Source organism: Pinus tabuliformis, chromosome 4_2, assembly GCF_031772625.1.
Source record: "Pinus tabuliformis cultivar Carrire ecotype Pingquan chromosome 4_2, CPIR1, whole genome shotgun sequence".
Taxonomy (NCBI): Eukaryota; Viridiplantae; Streptophyta; class Pinopsida; order Pinales; family Pinaceae; genus Pinus; species Pinus tabuliformis.
Genome location: NC_142304.1, coordinates 1006983977 through 1007002988, shown reverse-complemented (window position 1 = coordinate 1007002988; position 19012 = coordinate 1006983977).

The window sequence follows — 19012 nt, the reverse complement described above, 5'->3', positions numbered from 1 at the left end:
TTCACTATTAAATACTACAAATAAATTATAAAATCTAAACTATTTTTTATTTATTAAGCATTTATTTTTTTTAAATATAGGGGAAACAAATTATTAAATTAAAATATAAAAAAATTGGTAAAATTAGAACTTCTTAACCACCATTAACAAATTATTTTAATAATAAAAATTTATTTAATAATATTAATCTATTTTATAATGTTAATATATATATATTATATATATATATATATATATATATATATATATATATATATATATATATATAGTAACAGCTTAAATGCACGTAGATCGCAACTACTCAAGCCACATGTTAAGCATGCTAGTCATCTCAAAACTTACATTACCTGACCAAAATATATAATGTAATGTAATGTGATTTTTGAGATGACTAACATGCTTAACATGTGGATTAAGTAGTTGCGATCTATGGGAATTTAAGCCATTAAAATCACCCAAATATTTTTTCTCGGAAGGTTTCAAATCAGTGACCTTTTCACCATGGATTGCCTTAATATAACACCTTGTCACCATCTATTCTATGCCCCCTATGTAACAACAAAAGTTATTTTAATAATCCTTAATTTTATAAAATTATTTATTCATAAAAATAAAATAATGAAATTTAAAATAAAATAATAAAAATTATCTTAATGAAATATATCTCATCAAATGAAACAAGTATATATATATATATATGTGTGTATGTGTATGTGTATGTGTATGTGTATGTGTATGTGTATGTGTATGTGTATGTGTATGTGTATGTGTATGTGTATATGTATATGTATATGTATATGTATATGTATATGTATATATATATATATATATATATATATATATATATATATATATATATATATATATATATATATACATATACATATACATATACATATACATATACATATACATACATATATATATATATATATGGAATTGCCTACCGAGGTGTCAATTTTGCCCAGATGGACAAAAATTGTTGGAATCTGACCATTTTAGTTTTCAAAAAATATGACAGTTGGTGTACTTGAATTGTGATTTTGATGGCGGAAATGGATTCAACACGATAAAAACCCCTAGGGAACCCAAAATATTGAAGTTTGATAGCTATAACATCGATTTCCAAAACAATTCACAAATTTTATCAAAATCATGACAAAATTTCCATTGTTCTACGAACAAAAACAACACCTCATTAGACTACAGCTATATTTTTTTACCAAAAAAACAAAATCATGACAACGATTAGAGGTGGTACATGGAATCTATTGGAACAAACATGAGTCAACTTGTTGTGGTCAAACAAATCAAATTTGGCCATCTTCCATATCACAATCATGATATGAGTCACTTAACTAATTGCGTTAAGAGGCACTTTCTATAGTCCAGTATTAGGGAGATGTGTGATTCTATTTGTGTTTAATGTGGTGTTATAACCCTATTGGTCACTCCATCATAGTGAGATAAACCTAAGTTCAACTGACCTTAGTTGTTGGCTAAAATGAATCCCATTTTTACCTTTTATTTTACTTATGTGAGATTTATCCCATGTTAAAAGGGTGAACTTACATAATTGAGCAATTTCTCATAATTATTTTGCCAAAATATTATAATTATAAGATAATATTATTTCGTAATGGAGATAATTAAGAAAAAAATCATAATTGTGAAAAAGGATTCTAGAGTTTTTCATTCCCAAGAAGATCAACTTTATCCACTTGTATATGAGTTGGCTAGGGGTCCATTATTGTAGAAGTTTCCTAACTTCTCAAGGCCCTAGGTGTCTAGATACATTTTCCCAAAGGATCGAATAAACCTATAAAATCTCACCAAGAGGAAAGGGAGAGGAGAGAGTGAGAATTATATTGAGATGTTGCTACCTTGATTCAGAGATTGAGAGACATACTTTGTTTTGAGGTCATATTGCTCAATAGAGGGGGGGACTCTTCCAGATTTTGGAGAGGAGATCTTATGCTTGAAGGTATAATTGTACCATTTGATTATTGATTAATATAGATATATTCCTTTCTTATCATATATCTACTTGTAGCTCTTGGTTCATTTTATTGTTTATTGCTTTGAACTGACAATTTTCTGTGGAAGATCACTTTTTGTCCTTGTTTATGTGTGGTTGTGTGTAGGCTTAAATTGGTGGAAGAAGAGCATGATCTCATGCTTGGAGCGAGAGGATTCTACATCAAACTCAATAGTCTTCACCAATCTGCAAGGATACTAGGTGCTGGTTGAAACCCTATAGAATTAGGGAATTCATGATTGCTTGCTTGTATAATCATATGGTTGGGGATTTTCTCTTGTATCAATTAGTCATTTCTTTTTGTTTTCTGGTAATCCTAATAGGGCATAGGATTACAGAGCAATAAATCCTTATGTGTTAAATTTACTACAATAGAACTGGTGCTTTCAATGAGAAAGTTTTCTCTTTTGCCATCCTTTCTTTGAGATCTCTTCCCTTTCGCTTTGGATATGTTTTTGTGTTCTTTTATCAAGTTCTATCTGGATGTATGGATTTATTTGAATCTCTCTTATTTCTATTTTCTTCAAATTTGAAGATATTTTAAGTTTGAATTTTTGTTTTTGTTTTTTTGTACAAAATAATAACATATCATACATTTAAAATCAAATTTTGGAATCTTATGTAAAAAAATATGATTGAATTGACCACATATTTGTGTTACTCTCAAAATTTTGTCCAAAAGCGAAAAACAAATCCCTGAAAACGGACTCTGGATGAGGAAGCTATGACTAATTGAAGATGCATTATTTTATTTTTCCTCTGCCCTTGCATGTGACTATTTTTTCTATTCTTTTATGTTATTTTCTCTACATAATTCAATAAAAATAACCACATATTTATAATCCTCTTGAAATTTCAGCCCCAAATAAGGAGAGGGGATATCAGTTGATCCAGAAAAGAATCAAGGCCATAATGGAGTGTCCAACACCAAACATTGTGAATGAGGTTAAATCACTCATGGGATTGATAGATTACTACATGAGATTCATCAAGAACTTTTCCAAGATAGGTCATCCTATCATGTCCTTGCAGAGGAAAGGAAATACATTTGAATGGAAAACTGAGTGTGCTACAAACTTTGAGTAGTTGAAACAATTTCTCAAGAACGCACCAATGTTGAGGATTGCAGATTTGGACAAGGATTTTGTGGTATGAATAGATGCAAGTAAGGAAGGGCTTATTGGAGTCTTGATGCAGGAAGGGCATGTCATTTGCAATGAGTTGAGGAAATTAAACAAACATGACGTTATTTATGTGACTCGTGATCTAGAGTTAGCTTGTATCGTTCATGCATTAAAGATGTGGAGGTATTACCTCCATGGTAGGAAACTCACACTTATGATAGATTATAGTGGACTTAAATATTTGTTTGGTCAACCCAAGTTGAATGAAAGATAAGCTAGGTGGTTGGCCATACTTAGTGAGTTCGACTTCGAGATCAATTATATTAAAGGTAAAGAGAAAAGGGTTACATATGCACTCAGTAGAAGGATTCAATTAAATCACCTGAAAAACATAAGCTCTTACAGTAGAGGAAATTCCAACCTAAAAGTACCCATGAGTTTTTCATGTAATTTCCATGTCATAATATGTAAACCAATCGAAATCCTTTAAATTTAAAGGAGGTACATGTAAATATTTATGAGGGAAAAGAAGAAAATTGTTTTTTTCTAATTGTATTTTTGGCATATCTCCTTATAGGTTTTCTCAAATTTCAAGTGTAGACATTCATTGGATGTTGAATTAAATTCCACATCCAATGAGTACCCATTATGTGTACTTTTGAGAAGACACACATTTATAAAAATTGAATATAAATTAAAAAACCATGTTCAACAATTTTAATGTGTCTTCATTTTTTTATCAATGTGGGTCTTTTCAGAAGTATGTGTAATGGGTACTCATTGGATCTGGAATTTATTTTGCATCCAATGAGTATCAACAAGTAAACTTATAAGGAGATAAGCCAAAAAACAATTAAAAAAAAAACATTTTTCTTCCTTTCCCTCCAAAATTCATAACTCTTATTTTATTATTTTAACTATTGTTTTGCTACTTTTCCTTTGAAGGTCACTTTTAAGCTGAAATTTTCTCTAATGTGAAGTTGACCTGGTGGAAAGGGTAAAAAATGTAGGACAATATGATGAAAAATATTAGCAAGTGAAATAAAGGTTAGAACAATATGGTGAGGATGAGGAATACCACCTCACGGGGGACAACCTAATTAGCTTCAAGAATAGAATATATGTAACAAATCACGATGTAAAGAGGCTCATCATGAGGGAGTTCCATTTAAATCCATATTTAGGCCATCCTCGGTACCAAAAGACTCTCACAACTATTAAAAAAATTTATTATTGTTCAAAAATGAATAAAGAAGTGGTTTATTTTGTTGCTAAATGCATAGAATTCTAGCAAGTGAAAGATGAATGGAAACATCTAGTAGGATTATTGCAGCCCATTCCCATTATGGAATGGAAGTAGGAGGTGATGTCCATGGATTTCATGATAGGACTACTGAGGACCCCCAGGAAGCATGATGCAATTATGGTGGCAAGCTCATTTTTTTGGCAGTCAAGTCCACCAACTCAACTAGTAAGATGGCTCAAATTTGCATAAGCGATATTGTGAGGTGGCATGGAGTTCCCAAGAAAATCATCTTAGATAGGGATGTTAAGTTCAATTCAAGTTTTCGGAAGGAACTATTTGCAGGCTTGGGGATAACATTATCATTCAATACTACTTATCATCCGCAGATGGATGGACAAACAAAGAGGAAAAATAAAATCCTTGGGGATATGTTGAGGATATATGTAATGAATCAAGCCAAGAAGTGGAAAGAGTATCTTTGACTTGTATAATTAACATACAACAATGGGTACCAAGAATCCATAAGGATGATCCCATTTGAGGAATTGTATGGGAGGAGTTGTAATACTCCTATCAGCTAGAGTAACCGAGCGAACAAGGTCCTAATTGGGCTTGATATGCTCAAGAATGTGGAGCAACAAATTTAGATCATCAAGCAAAATTTGAAAGTGGCGTAGGATAGGTAGAAACGTTATGTGGATCAACATAGGGTGCATATAGAGTTTCAAGTTGGGGAACATGGCTACCTAATACTTAAGCCCAAGATAAGTGCTTTGAAGATTGGGCCATGTGCCAAGTCTGCACCATAGTATTGTGGCATTCGAAATCCTTGAAAGGATTGGATCAGTGGCATATAGGCTAGCCTTACCTCCATTGGTTAAAGTCGATGATGTTTTCCATGTTTCTTTTCTTAAAAGATATGTGAAGGATCCTAATCTTGTCATTGATTGGTCCGTGCTACATGTGCAATGAGAGGGAGACTTCCAACCAGAGTTTCTATGCACCCTAGACTGAAGGAACCTCATTCTTTGGAATCGTGAAATGAAGCAAGCAAAATTGAAATGGAGACACTTTGGGCCCAAGGAAACCACTTGGGAAATGGATGACTCAATGAGGGAAGCATATTCATTTTTTTGGTAGCTGAGGCAAATGTACATATATTGTAAATATTGTATAAATCTATACATATGAAGCTCCACAAAATAATATGTGTGTTTTTATTTTGTTCATTGTGTTGCTTATGGACGGAGAACAATAAGGATGGTGTTCCCGCAAGGGGGAGGGGTTTGTGACAAGCCCAACCATGTTTCTCTCCTGTATATATGTAAAAAAAAATTAAACAAAAAATGGATCTAGTCAAGGGACACATATTCTAGAGTTGGGGAGGTTTCCTATTAGGGATGGTGTAAGTTTTCTTGAGGCATGAAAATCTGTATCATTGGGATGGATCTTGAAGGATTGTTGGTGGAATTTTAATGGCCAGGTGTTTTCAGAAATTATGGAGTTGCGAGAGAAAATATGAGATCATCCTTTCTTGGGATGTCAAACAAGGTAGTGAGGAAAAAATAATTAAAAAGAGGAATGGGTTGGCTACCAACATGTGGGATGTACAAGACACCCACTATAACCAATTAAAAACTACATTTACCAAATTGGTAACAGAAAAACAAGTGGAAAAATTCTATTGGCTGACAAGACTATGTTGGTAGGGTCATTATTTGAAGATTTCCAAGGAAAAGACAAATCAATTTTGGTTGGAGGATAGGAGGGGGAAGTTTGAATGGGGAGAGATCAGAAAGAGTAGGAAGTAGCTTCGTGAGGTGGGAGATGTTCACATTATGGCTCAGTTGTTTGGTTGGAATTGATGTCAACCTAGTAGCATTGTTTTTGGAGGTTGACATGGTGATTGGTTGGCATTGATGTATATGATTGTGTATGAATGAGCTACTACATGGTTTATTGGTACAAGAATGGGCTTATGCTAGTGAGATCATATTTATCTTGTGCATTGGTTGGAGACCTTAGCTTGGGGGTTGCAGCTATTAGTATAGATTATTGGTTTGTGTATGGATGCCTTGGCAAGATGTGGAGCTACTAAACCTAGTTGATATTATTGGAGACTATAAATTCATGTTTATGGTACTAGGTTTGTGTATGGATAGTTTTTAGCTTGAATGATTAGTTACTGGGTCTATAATTGATGGTTGTAGATGTTGGAGTAGTTGTGGTGAATTTTAATGGATTGAGTGTTGGAGCAGCTGATGAATGGCATTAAAGTAAATCTAGATTGAATTGTGATGATAATGGAGTTTCTACAATGGATTTTGGAGTGTTGTAGAGGCTACGATGGCTTCCTGAGGACTTACTGATGATGATCAACCAATGGAGCAAGTTTGGGCTGAATCTTAGCAAAGAAAAATTTTTCTTAGTCATCCTCTACCACAGTTGTTTGCATGACAGTGTTATGGGAGTGTTTGAAAGCTCCAGTCACTGGCAAGAAGGTCTATGGGAGCGATAGAGGATTTACAATCACGTGCAGCACATGTTTTGGGTGCAACCGAGGGTTTTCACTAAAATTCTTTTGTATTTCTCGTGCTCATCAGGTCTTTATTTTTTCTTCTGGCTTCTCTTGTTTGAGACTCGTCATGTAAAGGTAGGAAAAATGTTATTGTGCTTATATAATATGGTTAAAAGAGAATATTCGTTAGTAAATGAAGTTAGTGGCTTAAGGGAGTCAACAAGAAATGAACCAAACCACTTCCATCATATGAATAGAGCTCTAGTACAAAATTATAATTATTGATTTAACCATTTCAAAAGATTATAAATAAATGGATATCATGAGTCTATTGGGTTGGTTCATTGAGAAGGAAGTGGGATGATGGTGTGAGATTGGAGAGTGTGAGTGAGTGAAGAGTGGTGTGTGCAAACTATGCATGGATTTATGCAGAATATCTTCAGTAGATCATAGTTGTAGAAGATGGCAGCAAAACTATGATTCAACCAAGATTATATGCAGTAGTATGGTAATAAAGTAGGAAGGATTGTAGATCATTTTCTTCATACTTTCTTAACATCTTTTCATCATATTAGCTTTTATATATGTTGCATGTATTATTGATGGGGTTGTTGCAGTGATTATGTGAGCGCAGATTTGTTTCAATGAGACCATCATATTGTTTTGAGCCTATATTGCTAGAGGTTGTTGTGTTGTTCTAGTTGGGCTATTCATAGTATTAAATATTGTGAAATGAGAGTCAAATATAAGAGTGGAGTGGGTGTTGCAGCAAATTCAGTGTAAAGAACAAATTTCTTCATAATTCCAATGGGTGTTGGGAAAGGCTTTTTTATCGGATGGGTGTTTGTAGAGTTGTAGATGAGGATCATAGTTCTCTTTTATAGTAGCCATTTATATAGTCTATGTAATAGGATTTCTTGATGATTAATATAATTATTTGATCAGTGCAACAGTAGCAAGGGTGGTTTTTTACTCGGAGGGGATTTTCCACTAGAAAAATATAGTGTCCTCTTGTGCATGTTTCTTTTATTATTTCTCATGGTTCTCATATGTTTTTCTATATGATTTAATATACTAATGGGTTAGTGAAGATTGCGTTGCAGTAATTGAAAAGGATTATAGTGTCACTACTAATTCAACCCCCCACTCAGTAGTGAACACATTTCTAGCAATTGGTAATAGAGCGAGGTTCTCTTGGTGAAGATTGATCACTTGAGAGAATATTATGGGATTATGGTGAAGAATAAGAAGAGGAAAACTAAGAAAAATAAAAGTTGCAAACAATCCAAGAATGTTGCAAAACCTGAAGAACCTATTCTGCTGGTAAAAGGTATGGCCAATGGTATTTTCAGTCATGGACATTTTCCTTGCCAATCTAGTGATGATGATTTTGGGGTTATTGAAGAAGTTGATGATCAAAGTTTTGAAGTTGATTCCTCAAGAAGTGAGGAAGGTGTATTTCCATTGCAGGAATATGAAGGTGAAAATATTAAAAGAATAGTGACCCTTGAAGCCAAAAATAAATCTCAAGTAAGGTTGATTGAAGATCTTAAGATGGAGAAAAAATATTTGAAGAAACTTCTTCAGATTCTTGAAGAGAGAGAGCATGCTTTCAAAGAAGAGATTTTTTATTTGAAAAATTAGTTGGAGAAAACAAAGAAAATTGAAGAGGAGATTGGTAGTCAGCTCAAGAATCGAATCAGCCATTGTGAGAAACTAGAATCTAAATTAGAAAAGAGCATCAAGAGGAAAAATGAGGAAGAAAATGAAGAACCTGAAGAAGAATGTTCGAACAACAATAGAGGAAAATGCCAGCAAAAGAAAGTGCCAAGTCAAGAGCCTAAAAATGTGCCAAGGAAAGATATGGAAAATGTTAAGTGTTTTAATTGTCAAAAATTTGGGCACATTTCAGCGAATTGCAGGAACAATAAGATAATTCATCTTAAGCAAAATAAGCAGCCAAAGAAGGAGTATCCTCAAAGATCAATCCCATCGATTTTCAAGTATAAATTTTCTTTTATGGGCATTGTTTCTTATGTATTGATTTTGGTCATAAAAATGTTGTAGGACCTGTGGAGCAAGGAGTAGAAATCATATCAACAAAAGTTTTGAAACTTTTTCCTACATTTCTTCGGTGCATTAGATGTTATGTTTGTAATAATTTGGGCCATAAGGCCAAGGATTGCAAACTTCCCATGTGTTTCAGGAAACCAAATGAAAGGAAGAAATTCATGCAAAACCAATCATTCAAGAAGACAAATAAGAATATGCATGCCAAGGATCAACCTCACAAAATTTGGAGAAGAGAGAAGAAACAAAGCACACCCACTAAAAACTAAGGTTTGCATGGTTTCAAGGGGAGAATATGGTTGCATTATGGATTGCATGTGGATCATTAAAAGTGTTGTCATATTGAAAATTGAATGAGAATTATGTTGCATGATTTTGTAGCACTGATAGTTGTTAGTTGCAGGGGATTGTTTAGAGATAGCAGATGTGCAGGGGGAGCATCTCACATGCTTTAATTTTCTAGTGGTTTATTGATGGCATCTTAGTCCATGAGTTTAAGTGGATAAAGGTTTCTCATTTGGTTGGTTCTATTGTATGAGAAAAGTGTCATAGTGTTTTGGAGAGCCATTGATGAGGAGTGTGAATTTCTTGAGGAAGAATGTGCATTGAGGTATAGTTGTAGTAGAAACATAAATATTCATGGCTGAAGACTATTCTTATGTGGCAGGACTATAATGGATTTTTCTAATGCATTTGTGATTGTAGGGGAAATTTTTTTGTTTGATTTTATATGATTGTGATAGATTGGTTGTAGTAGCGTCTCATGTTTTCACATGACAATTATATATTGCATTGTTGAGTTTCTACATGTAGCTTGCTTATAGAAAATGTATTAAAGCTATGTGAGTTGAGAATGATGTATGAATATGAGAGAGGAGCATGATTTGAGTTTGATTCAATGATTGATGTTTTGCGTTAAGAATTTTGATTATGTGCTATGAAGATTATTTGTTGCTACTTAATTGTTGTCATTATGCATATCTGATTTGGTGGTTATCAATTACATGATATGATGATACTAGTTAGGGTTTTTGCTGATCAATTTTTTTGTTTCATGGATCCATGGTTCATTTCCATAATAGTTTGAGGCATGTATTATGATGTGATATGTGTTGATTTGATTCCTGCTACTTTAAGTGAATGATTGATGCTTCAAATGATGCACATATTTTTGACATGTTTATTACTACCATCATATAGATGTGTTGGTTGATGCATTATGGATGATGTGAGATGATGGTCATATGTTGTTGTTGGAAGTTCATGAGATATATTTATGTTGCTGCCACATATTGGAGTTTTATTCTGCTTAGTTGATGTCATGGTTATATGCTATTATTGCTCATTTTGTTTTTCATGATGATCGGTTACTGCTACTATCACGATATGTTGCTAAATGATGGATCTATCTTATACACTTGGATGGTTGTATGCATGATGATATTTACATAATGTTGATCATTCATCATCTTGTTGATTAGCCAACATGTTTGTAGTGATGGTAAATGAGATTATTTGAGTATATCTTGGGGAGAGGCATACGTTTTGGTCATGTAAAGTTCACATGCTTCATATTGTACTTCATCAGTTATTAGTCATGTATTTTTTCTATGAAGCCATGTAGCCAATTGCTCATGTCATCATGAGTTGGTGATAGGAAGGTTATGAGTCATGAAAAGTTGGCATTGTTATGAGTTATTGTTATAGACATTTTTGTGCCTTACAGCTATAAGCATGAAATGTCCATAAACCAAGGGATCCTAAGTCCCTAAAAGTGTTGTTCTAGCTCCTAAAGAAACAAGGTCAATAAATTACAGCTTCTCCCAGAAGTTCTCCACCAGAAACTGCTCAAAACTAGTCAAAACAGGATCATTTCAGGTGCTCCACTAGCTAGCTGCATTGCAAAGCACTCAAATACACTGGCTAGGTGCATTGCAATGCACTTGAATGCACTACTAGGGTGCGTTGAGTGGGAAATGAAAAGTGGCAGAATCATTCCACGAGGTGGAGAGACAATGGAAGCTTCCAGAATCTTCTCCAATGACACTTGCCTCACTGAATTCGACCAGTGATGAGTAAGAGGCTCTCAATCTCCAAGTGGAAGCAAGAACTGACAGAGAGAAGCCACTAATCAATTCATGAGCTGACTCATCCTCTTTGCATACATCTATATATGGATCCTTCACCAAGAGGTTAGGAGGCTGGAATTTTGTACATTGCAGAGAATTGTTGTTGGTTTTGTGATAGATATCAGAGTATTGGGTGATTTATGCTTTGTTAGAGGTGAAGAAGGGATTCTATGCTGGGAGGTTGATGCTGGATTAGGAATCATCGGTTATAACTCCTCCTGGATCTTCTTGTTTTATCAATAAAACTACTTGAATTTCTCCTACATGCTTGTATATCACTGATGTTTGTGTTATTCGTATGTTTAGCTTAAATCTGATCCTAAGCTTTTTATGAACATAAATCCATGTCTTTGTGTAGTTTCTTTCTTCTGTGAACTTGCAGGAACTTGGTAACGCTGGGCGAGTAAGGGAGCAGGTAGCTAGAAGCTGTCAAAGAGAAGAGAGATTGGATCAAAGGACTAGCGCAAGACACAGTTTGGTTCATCCTATTCATCTTCATTTATAGTTCATAAAGGAGAATACAAGAGTAGTTTTCCCTGTTTGTTTCTGAGGTCTCTGTCACAACCCAGTGGGATAGGGTCGTTCTGAACAGACACTTTTCCCGAAAACAAAATGGCGACTCCGCTGGGGATCGTGTCTAGTTAGTTTGTTTGTGTTTCTCTTATTGTTTGTTTCATAAACTTAGAAGTAGCGAATCAAACTGCATTTGCCATTAACAAATGCAAAGTAGACACCTGCTGCTTCAATCCATTCACTGGATATGTTTATGATTTGAACAGATGGTTCACAAATGATCTGATTACCCTTTGTGATAGCTCTTAAACCTTCATTAAATCAACCCTCTGATTGTGCATTACTGATTTCTTTTACCCGGCCAAAAACCATAGATTAAACTGCAAACCGTGACCCAGAACCCGGATAGAATTCTCGTTTCTGCCCCAGCGCAGGTGCTGTGAAGAGTTCCTGCATTTCAGCACAGTTCCCGAGAGGTCAACCTGAGTTGCAATCCAGTTTCTCTGTGTACCAGGTGCGTTGATCAGCTTAGCTCTGTGCAGCTGAGGTTCTTTGCTCATTTTTTCCAGTTTTGTCTCTGATTTTTGCAGCCTGTGATCAGTGTGTGTGTCTGTTTAAAAACCCCTTTTCTTTGCCTTAATTCTGCCTCAGTTGTATAAAAGAAATTGTATTTGTTTTTGTGTGTTTGTTGCATCATTTACAGTTTCCCATTGCAAAAGTAGAATAGCCATACTGTCATCATTTGATTTAGATCTGTCGTAAGTGTCGATTTTGATCTTAGGAGAAATTTTATTTGTTTTTGACAGTTGATTATGCTTTTACTTTTGCCTTTGGCTTGAATTTGTGAATTTCTAGTGTCGAAACAAGTGTTTACTTCAAAATCATAAAGTGTCGTAATCGTCTCCACCTTTTGATTTCGAAAAGAAGCTTGTTTGTGTTTTTCACTTGAAAACGAATTCAAATTTGTACAACAACTTTCTTTTTAGGCATCAATATTAAGAAAGTGAAAAACAAATACATGCACATGTGCATTTTCATATTGACACGTTGTTTGGCTTGATTTAGGAAAAGTGCATTTACAGTGTGCTCTTTGCTCTTTGAGAAAAGATTGTGTCTTTATTTTCCCCTTGTAGCTAGGATTTTCATTGCTGAAAAGAGATAAAAGCTTGCTTATCATATTTAGATTGCATTTTAGGAATTACATCTACATCTTGTGGTGAACCCAAAAGGAAAACTTCATAAGAAAGATCAACCTAAAATAAATTCAATGAACTTAACAACGCTTTGTAACTTAACGCACAACATTTAGAGGTCTAGGCTAGAGACGTGTTCCGGTGTCGTAAAGCCTGGTAACTGTTGTCCTCACTGATGGTTGGGTGATTCCTCCACTTTGAGACGATAAGTGCCAGTACGGACTTGTGCTCCCACGTACCATCGAGTATATATTGGGAGACCCCTATAGGCTTAAAACCTTTTATCCATAGGAAGCCGTGTCGACCGCCCTACTGATCGCAATGCACCGAACACAACATTCGGGAAGATTGACTGCCGTACCGTAAAAAGTATTCTGTAGTTTTGCGATTGGTTTGGTACTCCCTCTACCTAGATCTCCAGAGTAGTCCCTTTCGTTCCTTTTCAGACTCCTTAACGGAAAAAGTCCATCTGAGCACTTGTCACTTCAGGCTCATTAAAAATCGAAGGAGACTAGAGTCATCTTTTGTTTTTTCTCGACTCTTAAAAACTAAAAAAAGGAGTTGTGTCATAGCGTCTAAAATTTATTTTAAACAGAATAATCATCACCTTTCCCTCGTTGATCTTCGAAGTTAGTCTCCGTTCATCACAAGTTCTTGTAGAATCGCTAGGAAATCTTTTGGATAGATTAGATATGTCTGAACAACCATCAACATCGAGGACTGTGTCATCCGATGCAGTAGTGGTAGAGCCTCCTGCTGCTACTCCAACGATGTTCGATGGTATACCAATTGTCCCGGCAAGTTATCAACAACAAGCCGGAGTCCAATCGGGGGTTGTTTCGACGACATGGTCAGTTCCTATTTCTTCATCCGGATTATCATCTGGTATTTCTTATGTTGAAACTCAATAAGTTGATCCAATGTGTCTTCAAAGGCCAATCTACCCTTTAAGTATTGGATTTCCACCATATGGAGGATAGTATGCCTTTTCATTGTTCCCTCCCGGAGAACAACCATATGGGAGTTTACAACAAAGTTCAAGTCAAACTGGAATTACATCTAGCGATTGGGTACCAATACTGCCTCAGCAACCAAGGGTTGTATATTCAATGCAACCAGTCCACCCTGTGTCGAATATTCCCACTATACCTGCTATGGTGACTGCATCGCAAGTACAAGTGTTACCTGTTGTATATCAACCCTAAGTTTCTCAGGTTGCAATACAACAGCCTCTTGTCTCAACGACTCAATCACAACCTCAGGTTAGTGCCTCCTTATCTGGAGCGACTCAGGCTCAAATAAGTACTATGACTCCTCATCTTGGTCAATCATCCAGTATTGGACAACAACAAATGGTCCAACAACCAGGGTTGGTTCAATCTCAACAACCGCCATTCCAGCAATCATATCAAGGACCTGAGCAACAAGTCTTTGTAAGTAATGGGCAACCACATTTCCAAAGCAGTTATCAACAACCATATTATAGTGGTTATGCCCATCAACCTTGTCAAAGTTGGCAACATCAAATACTTATGCTGGTATGCAAAGACCCATTGCTCAGGCGATTCCATCTTATCCTGGGTATGCTTCGCCTAACCTGAATCAACAGTTGCCCTTTGTAGCAACTCTAGAATTACTAGATCTAAACTGGCTGACGAATGATCCAATTGCTTATGCCCCTTGGTGGCCAGCGATTCCACATAAACGTCCGTCAGATATTCCTAAATTTAATGGAAATCCAGGTGAAGATCCATCGAATCATGTGATGACATTTCATCTGTGGTGTTCATCAAACAGCCTAAACGATGATTCGATTAGGCTTCGCCTTTTTCAGAGGAAGTTAACTGGTCCGGCAGCAAAATGGTATATCGAATTGCCTAGAGCTTCATTCGACAACTTCAGTACCCTAGCCACAACCTTTTCAACCCATTTTCAGTTACCGATAAGGTACGAAACGGGAACCGAAATTCTTACCAACTTCAAACAAACGATGACCACTCACATATCTGATCATATACATGAATGGCGACATCGTCGTACAATGGTGAAAACGTATGTTCCCGATCAGCTTTTAGCTGAATGGTTTATTAAGTCATTACTGCCTTCCATCACGGAAGATGTGGCAAAAGGGTGAGTCGTCACGGAAGAGCAAGTTATCGCTCGTGCGCAATATTTGGACTTGATTTACACTCAGTCTGGCACGCTCTACGATAAAATACCTGACGCCCCTAGACCAGAATTCGCAGTTCCTCCTCCTCCTAAATCAAACAATGACTCTCATGCCATTGATGGCATGATTGGTGCGACAGACACGAAATCGACAAAGGCTACATCTAAAAAGGACTATAAGATTTCTAGTCAAAATGCAAATGAGGAACTTCTTGCCTCGGAAGTAAATGTCGTGTCGACTGACAAGGGCAAACAACTGAATCAACCAGGGGGCAAGAAGAAAAATAAAGGGAGAAAAAGGAAGCAGGATGAGTCATCTCCTGAAAAGCCTCCTACAAACCCTTCTGGGCAAAGGAAACCCCCTGCGGGGTGTCATATATGCGATGAGGATCATCGGACGAGAGATTGTCCACATAAAATTGAAGTTAAGAAACTCTTTAAGAGTTCAAAAACCTCAGCAGTATTGACTGATCCGTTTCCAAGTCCGGGAACCAAACTAGTTGCTAATCAAAATGCTTCCCGATCCCAAGTGCTTATGTTGTCTATCTCAAAGCAGCAAAATGATGCTTTGGCAAGGAATAAAGATTATGGGAATCCACAGGTGTCGAATAACAAGGCTAATGAACAACCTAGTAGTTCAACAACAACTTTGACCAAAGTTGTGCCACCCATCATTCCTGAACAAATGATAAAGTCGCCAAAGGGAGTAGTGCACAAATCGACATTTAATCCTCGTGCAAAAATAGCACAAAATTATAATATAATAGAGGACCTGGCCCAATCGCCGTCCGCTTTGTAGACACTTGAGGTACCACAAAATTGCCTCTCCCAAGAGCAAGCTTTATTATCAACAATAGGTGGGATTGACCCAATGGATTCCAATCTTGTGGCCTTTAATCATAAAGGATATGACCCTCAGTTACCAGCTCAACTAGCTTTCCTTATTCAAGTGAAAGCCCTCAACAAAACTGTTCATCGAACAATTATTGATAAGGGGGCATCTACATGCATTATGTCAATGAGTTGCTGGAAAACTTTAGGATCTCCAACCTTGTCGCGATCTTCGACGACATTAAAAGAATTCGACGGAAGGACATATACACCATATGGTATCCTAAATAACTTGAAAGTTGAACTAGGAGGGAAAACAGTAGAAATAGATGTTGAAGTCATAGATGGGAATCTTGATTACAACATCCTACTAGGAAGACCATGGATATATGCCATGGCAGCTGTTGTGTTGACCTATTTCAGAAAGATTGCATTTCCCTTTCAAAGAAACTTTATTGGTAGCAAGTCGCTCTTGAAAATGACACTTCCACTCCGTGCCAGAGTCGGGTTGGGTTGTTTCATTCACCGGTCACATCACCATGGTCACGCCATACCATCCACGTTTGGGGTAAATGCTACCAATCCATCACATAAGTGTCGCTGACATGTTCAAGAGAAGTCATCCAGAGAAGTCACCTGTGTCCCATCCACTACCATACATTATACTTCATTCTTTCATGACCGCCATCCTGAACCGTATATCATCAGATTGTTTTCAACTCCATCAAAATCATTTGCTCCGTTTCGTGTCATTGATGTGGGATTCATTAAGGCCCTCCTTTGACAGATCGCTTCTTGTCGACATCAGCTCATTATCCAAGAATTTGATCTAGGAACACCCCATTTAGTACTTTGAAACTTGCATGCCTGAATGGCAAGTTTCTCACTTCCGGCGATAGGTATACATCAATGACCTTCAACCGAAAGATTTTGCGTGGTGTTCGACGCAAAATCCTTTATTCGCACCACGTGAATTGTACTGTAGTACCTTGAGGGTCATCATTATTATCGGTGATTCCTCTCGCGCTTGTTAACAGTTTACATCATTGACTGGTAATCAAGCGATGTCTTTCCACGTTCGAATCCAAAACATTTCTCACATGGATCGACTTGTACTTCGAGTGAAGATTGGACGAGATTGAAGACCCCGGATCTAGTTTCATCCATCCGCACTGCGATATATATTCAGGAAAATAAAGACATTGAAATGTACAACATTGCAGCACAGATAATCATCCTACCAAAAGGATGATGACTTCATCAGAATCATCAGTCTACCATCAGACGATTGTCTGTCCTATGTACATGAAAATGAATTTATAAAGCTGAGCATGGGAATGCCCGCCTCAGCTAGATCATGAAAACAGTATGAAGATAATGTATTGTATTGTATCTTATTACAGGTCTCCTCCCCAGCATCAGAATAACTTCGGATCCTCCTAATAAAGCATTTCACCCGATAAACGGCCTCATACTTTAGGGGGCAACTGTTATAGACATTTTTGTGCCTTACAACTATAAGCATGAAATGTCAATAAACCAAGGGATCCTAAGTCCCTAAAAGTGTTGTTCCAGCTCCTAAAGAAACAAGGTCAATAAATTACAGCTTCTCCCAGAAGTTCTCCACCAGAAACTGCTCAAAACTAGTCAAATCAGGATCATTTCAGGTGCTCCACTAGATAGCTGCGTTGCAAAGCACCCAAATACACTGGATAGGTGCATTGCAACGCACTTGAATGCACTACCAGGGTGCGTTGAGCGGGAAATGACAAGAGGAAGAGTCATTCCACGAGGTGGAGAGATAATGGAAGCTTCCAGAATCTTCTCCAATGACACTTGCCTCACTGAATTCGACCAGTGATGAGTAAGAGGCTCTCAGTCTCCAAGTGGAAGCAAGAACTGACAGAGAGAAGCCATTAATCAATTCATGAGCTGACTCATCCTCTTTGCATACATCTATATATGGATCCTTCACCAAGATGTTAGGAGGCTGGAATTTTGTACATTGCAGAGAATTGTTGTTGGTTTTGTGATAGATATCAGAGTATTGGGTGATTTATGCTTTGTTAGAGGTGAAGAAGGGATTCTATGCTGGGAGGTTGATGCTGGATCAGGTATCATCGGTTGTAACTCCTCCTGGATCTTCTTGTTTTATCAATAAAACTACTTGCGTTTCTCCTACATGCTTGTATATCACTGATGTTTGTTATATTCATATGTTTAGCTTAAATCTGATCTTAAGCTTTTTATGAACATAAATCCATGTCTTTGTGTAGTTTCTTTCTTCTGTGAACTTGCAGGAACTTGGTGACGCTGGGCGAGTAAGGGAGCAGGTAGCTGGAAGCTGTCAAAGAGAAGAGAAATTGGATCAAAGGACTAGCGCAAGACACAGGTTGGTTCATCCTATTCATCTTCATTTATAGTTCATAAAGGAGAATACAAGAGTAGTTTTCCCTGTTTGTTTCTGAGGTCTCTGTCACAACCCAGTGGGATAGGGTCGTTCTGAATAGACACTTTTCCCGAAAACAGTTATTGCAACCATCTTTGGGCTATTTCATATCTTCTCATAGCAATTTTTGTAATGTTGTATACTATTATACAACCATGTACTACATTGTGTTGTATATTATGGGTCATGGTCATGTTGGAGAGAGAGTCTTGATGTCTAGTATTCATTGATGATGGAAGGCATTCATATAGGTTGATGGGTGTTGTTTCAGTCATATACTATATATCAGCCATATTGTATAGTTAGTCCCTTGGTCCTTGAAGTGTAAGATTCAACAAGAAGGCATTGATTACAGGATGAGGATGACGCTGAGGGGAAGAATATCCAGTATTATGATACTAATCAAACATGGCTTTTTTTTGTTTCTGCTACACTATGTTGTTGTTGGTCTAGATGAGAATGAGGTTGATATAGTTGGTGTTGTTGAGTTAAGTGATGTTTCTTATGATGTGTTGATGCTCACATTAGATGTTGCTAATGATTATGCTATGCTACTGATGGAGAGAATGGAACTACTCATGGTATTTTTTTTGTTGCTCATGTTGTTTCTAAGTTGAGTGTTGTTATTGCTGGTTGAGAGTGGTGTTTATGGAGAGTTTGTTTCCACTGATTCAGGAGAGAGAGATAGAGCTACTATTACTATTGTTTGATGTCATGTTTCCATGGGGAGTA